The sequence below is a fragment of the Octodon degus genome, unplaced genomic scaffold (genome assembly GCF_000260255.1).
Source record: "Octodon degus isolate 3935 unplaced genomic scaffold, OctDeg1.0 scaffold00168, whole genome shotgun sequence".
NCBI lineage: Eukaryota > Metazoa > Chordata > Mammalia > Rodentia > Octodontidae > Octodon > Octodon degus.
Window position 1 is genome coordinate 1,629,917 of NW_004524744.1, and position 7,878 is coordinate 1,637,794.

The 7,878-nt window shown below is 42.8% G+C and overlaps 1 non-coding gene across 1 annotated transcript; it reads left to right on the plus strand.

Moving 5' to 3' along the window:
- Nucleotides 1-1,017: 1,017 nt before the first annotated feature.
- LOC111813162 lies at nt 1,018-1,119 on the plus strand. Its single transcript, XR_002818491.1, has one exon. It is a non-coding gene; the product is annotated as a small nucleolar RNA U13 (small nucleolar RNA).
- The last annotated feature ends 6,759 nt before the right edge of the window (nt 1,120-7,878 follow it).

A 7,878-nucleotide genomic window follows, 5' to 3' on the forward strand; every position in this document is an offset into this window, starting at 1 on the left:
GTAATACCTGTCTTTCAACATTTCTCAAAACCAAGTGATAAAATACAGTTGATGTATGCGTGAGAGTAGTGTGAAACACAGCGTATGTGTGGTGGGAAGACGCTGGGTCAGCCTGCTGGGCCCAGAGAGGAAGTGGGTCTTGTCCCAGGTCAAGTCCAGAGGCTCTGAGGTGCTTGCACAGAGAGGAAGCAAGGAGAAAACTCAGGGCCTTTGCACTGATGTGCTGGTAAGTACATTTTAGCTGAAACAACAGTTTTCAATGATGTTAAGATTATAACCATTTTTAAAAACTACTTTCAGTAGTTTTACTTTTTATTGCCCATTTGACTTTTGTGACCCCCTTAATAAAACTTTTAGATCGTTTTTAAAGGAAAATAACAGAGGAGGCACCACCATTTCTCTAACTTTTGGTGATCTAAATATAGAAATAAGACCCTAATATTATGACAAATTCAAACCAGGCAGAAAGGTATAAAGCAACAAGTCCTCCTCATCCTCCTGGGCCCTCCCTACCTAGGGGTAAGAGATCTCAGCAGTGTGCTCCAAACCCTTCCACAGTCTTCTTCATCTGCACAGTGGAGCCAGTTTTGAAAGCTGAGCGGTGGTTGTCAAAGTAGCAGTCACCAAACAGAAGTGTTGTTTCCATTGGTGCAGGAACAACCTGGGTGTACACGGTCATAGGAGTGACTGTGTTCTAGTACGTATGCATACAGTTCTCTCGAAATTCACTATAATTTGGCCTGAAATCACCTTGATCATCAGGCAAAATATTTCATGGAATTTATTTCAGGAACTTTCCTCCTCCTTAGTTCAAAACAATCATCCTAGTGTTATCCGGCATCTGCTTTTAGGAATGGCTTGCCAAGTTGAACACGGTGATATACGCCTGTGATCCCAGCACTTGGGAGGCTGAGGCAGGAGGCCATCACTACAAGTTTGAGGTCAGCCATGGCTACATAATGAGTTCAAGGCCAGCCTGAACTATGCAATGAGACTGTCTCAAAAAGAAAAACCCTGATCCTTCGGTTCATGAGTGTGTTGACTGGGTGTTCATGCCTTATGCATGAGATGTGCTTCCCTCAAACCTTGTTATGACATGGGCACATTACGCATCTGAAGTAAAAACAACAACAACAAAAAAAAAAACAAAACAAACAAACAAACAAACCCCAAAGTTTTGCCTATCAAACGTATTCCAGATCCTTCTTGTCCCAAACATAGAACTAAATAAAACAAGCAAAAGTGATGCCAAAGTTTAGTGAAAGTGAAGACTGAGGGAGAAACCAGCTGGCTCTTCAGAGCTAACTTGAGCCACACAAAAGAGAAGAAACAATAAAAACAAAAATAAAAGTACATCCTGGGTCTGTGAGACACAGGGCAGGATGCCGAGAAGGGACAGTACAGCTAGCTCTTGATGTTGACGTTGACTGTCCTATGCTGCCCACACCTTACAGGAACCTGTGAAAACTTTACACCCAGGGTCCTGGGAGGCAGTGCTGTGTGGGCACTTCCTAGCCAGTCCAAGCCGAGCCTTATCTCCTAATTCACTAGCATTATGTGTCTGGGCTTGTGGTTGTTTCTTGGGCTACATGCTGCTCTCTGACACTGGTCCCTGCTCTCTGGCAGGAGACATTGTCCTCTTGTGGGCCCAGGGTCCCTCTCCACTGCCCACAGGACAGTTAGATGAGCCCAATGCAGTCGTTCAAAGAAGACTTGGGAGCCTTAGGGTGTCCAAAGAGTAGGAGCGTGACTGTCATCACATCAAAAGAATTTCAGGACATCGGTGGGTGAGAGGCATAGACAGCTTTGATTAGGCTGAGCAGAGTGAAGGCTTTCGAAAGAGAGGTGCCCCATGATGTGGGCTTGAGGGTGGCCATGGGTGTAGGGGGGTCCTTTTGGATGGCAAATCTGAGAAGTTTCACCTTAAAACACTCTTTGAAGACTGTGTCTTCCTCTTAGGGTGAGGATTCTGCCCTTTCCCTTGTCAACTAGGTTAATGTATGGACTTCAGAGTATCTTGAAGGAATTTGAGTGTAATGAATCTGAAAGAAAAAAAGTCTAGGGAGGAAAGGTATGCAGTACAAACTGGGAAACCTTGGGTGACTTTTTGTTCTGAGTTTGCAGTCTTCTTAAAAGTAGTTTTTAAAATTATAATGTTTTGTGTCTCCTCTCCACCTTTTTTCTTTCTTCATCCTTGTTCACAGCCCATCCACAGCTGCACCTTCTCGGCCCCTCTTTCTTCTGTCTTGTAGTCTCTGCCCTAAGCTGGAAGACTTCCCGATCCTGGCCCCTTGTTCAGTTTCTTCACAGCTCCCCTTTGTACACAGAGGCATCAAACCTTTGGTCTTCCGGCTGTGCCAGAGGGTGTGGCAGTGGGGCAGGGAAGGCACAGAAGAGGAAGGCCAGAGGGCTGAGTCCACCTCGAGACTTTTCTGATGAGTTTGCTTTTTTATGTGCACTTTGCGGGGAGAGGGTGGGGAAGGTTTAAGTCAGAACAACTGCAGATTTTGATTTTTACTTGCAAAAGAAACCCATACCTGCAGGCAGAGTGGGTTGGAGCGGAGCACCACTGGGGGCAGTGATTCCGCTTCTGATAAGATTAGAAGACTATGGCAAGAGTTTAGGAAAGGTGCTGTGAACCCTGCATCTTAACTCCCTCTCTGACTTGAGGGAGCAACCCATTTTGGGATCTCAGGCCAATCGCTGTGAAAAAAGAGATACATGCAGTTCCTGCCTTCCTGGCAGCTGGAGTCAGGACTTAGTGCGATGATAATCACTCTGGCGCTGCTGGTGGGAAGAACAATGGTCCTCCACAAGCTTGATCCAGGGCCAGCAGCAGTGGCAGGAAGCCCGTGGCAAGACACGCAGGGCTGCTGGAGTCTTTGATGCAGGGCTTCAATATGGTACATTTGGCTGTGGTTCTAGGTGCCCCATCTCCCATCATTCCTGCCCATTTCCCAAGCTCAAATTTTTACATCTGAGCAATTTTCAATCCATCTTTAAAATAACCCTCCTAGGAAGTGAGGCAGGTGTGACTATTCTCATTAAAGGAGGAAAGTGAAGCTGAAACACGAAATGACTTGCTGAAGATCAAAAGCCAGTAGTGGCTTCTGGGTTAGCTCAGCTTTTTTTTTTTGTTTAAAGCCCCTGCTTGGGCAAACTCAGTCAGGCACAGGGGACTGCAGTTTGATCCCCAATTCCACAAGCCTCACCAGGCCCACCCTCAACGCAGCCTGAGCTAGCCTCCTCCCTCAAAAAGAAATCCTTCTCAAAAGCCAGTAAGTGGCATTGCTGGAGTTGGGTCTCAGTACTTCTTCATGATCCCTTGCTTTGTAAGCTCTGTATCTTCTAACCGATGGCACACATGGCAAAGTGAAGGGAGATGCTGGAGGCTGGAGCTTAATCCTTGCCAGGGTTTTTACAGTTATCTAGAAGTCTTATTAAAGAAGTAAAGCTACTTGGGGCTGCATGCACAGTTCAGTGGGAGAGTTCTTGCCTACCATGTACAAGGCCCTGGGTATGATCTCCAGAACCATGTGCAGAGAAAACAAAGTTATTTAGTATGATGCATAATAATACAGCAAAATGAAATATCTACATACAAATAAAAGTTCAAATAAATTCTACCTTTGTATCAAGAGATGAGCATCTACATTCCCTCCGAATAAAATATCATTCTTTTCTATAGTGCTTTGGTTAAAAAAGTAAGATAAATACTAAAATGAAATAGCCAGTCCCTGGGCTAATATTACAGTTTGCTAAATGGCCCCATTTAATTTAGTAAACATCATGTTACTCTGCACATAATCTGATCTATGAGTATGAACATAATAGCCTTTTCCATGTACGCTCGAAAGCCTACAAGTCCAGAGCATCTTAATAAATGTATAATAAAATTTGTTTGACTGAAGATTGATAGAGACACAGATTATGACCAATGCCACTGAAGACACATAAAACAGTCTATTAAATATCTACTGAAAGAGATAAAATGTAAGATCTTGCCCTAATTTGCATGTTGTGCGGAAATGATTACTGTGTCATCTGCTGAGAATTATATGCAGTGACTTCACAGTAAGGGAACAAATTCTCGATTCAGTGAAAGGTTGAGGTAATGCATCATAATCATCCTAAATTATAGTCTTTAAAATCCTATACATATAAAACATTTCAATTCTAGCCCAGGCAGTGAGTCCATTCTGGGCAGCACTGAGAAAATACTATTTTCATAGTGTTTTAAGTGTACTAGGTTACATCTGACCATAAATGTTTCTCTAGATTTCTGTTATGTGTGCTTATTTAGCTTTTCTTCTACTCACTAAAGCACTGTGCTAGGTCTTGAGACAGAAGTAAATACCACAATGTTGTGTAAGAAATAAATTATATGATGTGACGTATAATAATAGAAATCCATATAAGCCCTACCTTATAGGGTTCGAAACCTTATAGGTTTTGCTGAGGTAGACTCTTCTACTAGATCTGTATTTTGGGAAGCTGAATGGACCCTGTGCCTTACAGGGAAGGCAAGTGCTCCTCCAGAATGCACCACTTCCAGTCCTTTGTGTACTCAACCTTGAAGGATGAATCTGAGAGTAACAAAGGACAACATGTGGGAAGAGACGAGAGGATATTTGAGATCAAGGGGAATACACACTCTGTCCTAGTTTGAGGTTTTTTGCAAGGGGAACAACATAATACAGTAAACATTTTATAATATTGTTTTATAAGAAATCACCCAAAGAATCATATAAAGAGGTGCAGGAAATCCATCACACACTAAAGACCAAAGAATCCAACTGAGGGCCTGGATCCTAATGTCCTGCATGAGTCCAGTTGAAGACCTAGAGCCCATAAAAGTGCCTCCTACAAGTTCAACTGGAGGCCTAGAGCCCATGACAGTGTCTCATGCCGGCCTGTTTCATTGATCTCCACTGGGAAGCCCAAAATTCAGTGGTAGAAGCTAGAAAGTGTGTGCCAGTGGAATGAAGGATCCGTGCTAGCAGGCTAAGGGATATGAACTGGAGCCAGGAAACAATGCTCAAGGTAAGCACCAGAGCTCCCCCAGAAGTATCAGAGTCATCCTCAGTGACAGTGAGGTCCCAAGCTGCTCCAGTGATGAGGAGAGCTGAGTCCTCATGAGGAAAGCCAACATGACAGTCTTCTCCATGGGACTGAGCTGTGCACAACCTTCCCCTCTTGAGCCAGGAAGTGATGCTCAAGAGGAGGACCAGAGCTCCTCCAGAATGAACTGTAGCCATTCTCAGTTACCACAAGGTCCTGAGCTCCTCCAGTGACCAGCCAATTTCATCAGGAAAGCCAGCATGACAAGGTCCTCCTGCAGAATAGCCAGGAAAACCAGAAGCTCCCCACAGCTCCAACATCTTCCCTAAAAGCCTTCAACAGCTTCTCCAGTTCTGCTTCTTATGCTGCTGGCAAAAACCCTCAGGTGGGCCTCCCACACCCAGCACCATGCTAGTTCAATTCAGCTGGGTGTAACAAGTTGCCCACCAGTTAGAAATTCACTACACACACAAAGATATAGAAGCATAAATTAGCTTAATGAATTCAAAGAATTGTATTTTAGTATATATTGAAGTTAGGCTAATGGGGACAGGTCACAAAGGACACTAAACTGCTTTGTGGGCTTGATTTAATAGACATGAAGAAAACAAAATGTTTCAGATAAGAACATAGCAGGATAAATATTGTTCACTTCTAAAGATAGTGTGGCACATGAGAAATGTACAGCAAGTCCTGGTGACAAGCAACCATGGCATGTGTAAGTAGTGGTAGAGATAGAAAATGTGTGTGAACTGTCTGGGGACCAGGACTGCGGAAGTGGATAATGAATTGGATATACAGGGTGAGGAGCAGACAAAGACAGCTGCGTGACTACTGGGCCAAGAAACAGAACAGGAAATACAGGAAGAACAGATGTGGTGCAAATTGAAAATAGGCTCATTTGCAGGAAGCTGATGTGAGGTAATTGTGAACTGGGTGAGTACGGCTGTAGTACCAACGGGGCACAGACAGGTGAGGGCTCTAGGACTTTAGGTCAGCTGATCCACAAGTTATAAGGACAGCTATGGGAACAAAGGAGATCGCCTCATAGGAAAAGGATACTCTGACAAAATATTGTACATGGTATGTCAGAAAGAGGGACAGGCAGGGACACAGAGACTTGGCCTCCAGGGCTAGCTGTCATGGAAGTCACTGTGTGATGTTAGACAAGTCATTTTACAGTTCCTGTCCTTGGCTTCTTCCTGTGAAAGGAGGCAGTGAGTTGCACCAGACGTACTTTAGGACTCTGTGGTTCTCTACCCAGCTCTCCAGATCTCCTGCTTTCCGTCTCTCCCCGATGGTCTCTGATGAAGCTGCCAGTGCAACCGGAAATCACTGGAAAATAGGCATCAAGAGAAAAAGTTGGCCTAGAAAGATCTACAAACCTTATAATTTTCCCCTGAATAATGGAAACCTGATTTTTACAAATATTTTACTATAATTTGGAAGCAGTTATCGTAGACTATTATGAAAATATAAGGGTTTTATTGAAAGCAAACTATATTTGGTCACAAATATTTGGATTTTGAAGTAAATGACCTTTTGAGTCCAGGCCTTTTTGTAAAATAACTATGTAAGGTTGTTCCACATAAAAGCCACCCACTCACATGGCTTCATGCCGTATGGGATAGTGTAATAGATCTATAGTATTTTTCCCTTTTGGACACTTATGACTGCCTACAAATAACAGAGGAATGGAAAAATTTTATTGCAATTATATTGCGTTAATATTGTCTGTCATTATAACAGAAAGCAATTCAGATGACCGTGTGGTGGATGAGCTCATGGATGCTGAGCTGGCCCCAAACAAGATCCAGAAATAGATTTTTTTTGGGTTTCCAAAGAAATGTGAATCCTAGTTGGCTGCACAAAAGAAAGAAACAGATCATGATTTAATTGACAAACTGAAGATCTGTAAAAGGTATGTACTAGCCGTGTCTCAGTACCTCAAAGGGGTTGCTTGGTAAATTTTTCTAGGGTTTTTTTTTTTTTTTTTTTTTTTTTTTTTTGCTGTTTGGTAGCTGGGATCAAATTCAGGACCTTGCATTTGTCAAGTGCTTATGCCGCTGAGCCATCTCCCCTGCCCTATTTTGTAGTTTTGATTGAGCTATAGTTCATCACTGCCCTTATACCTACCCTCTGAGCCTGCTGTGGCTCACAGCAATCATGATGTCAAAATCTCAAGAGTTCAGTGATTTGCACTGTAAAGAGAAATCTTGGCCAAAGGACTAAGATTTGTTAAACTTACTCAGAGTTTGTGCAGATGTTTAAAAACTAAGAGTAAAGTGTCCAAGATAGTGGAACACACTGTAGTCTCAGCTACCAGGGAGACTGAAACAGGAGAATAATCACAAATTTGAGTCTTCCCTGAAAAGTTTAGTGAGGCTGTGTCTCAAAATAAAATAAAATTGTGAAAGGGGCTGTGGATGTAGCTCAGTGGTAGAGTACTTGCCTGGTATGTGTGAGACCCTGGATTCAGTCTGGGTACCACATAATGAGGAGTGCAAAGGGTAAAAAGTGAGTAAACTGAAATTAAATCAAGAATATACAATAACTAGTTAAGAGGATAGAAGAGAACACAAAAGGAACAAAAATGATAGAATATCTAGGGATAAACATTACAAGGAATATGCATGACCCATATAATGAAAACTTAAAAACATGACAAGATATAAAAGAAGACTGGGCAAAGGCAAGACTTCTACCTTCCTCCTCCTCCTCTTCTTCTTCTTCTTCTTCTTCTTCTTCTTCTTCTTCTTCTTCTTCTTCTTCTTCTTCTTCTTCTTCTTCTTCTTCTTCTTCTTCTTCTTCTTCTTC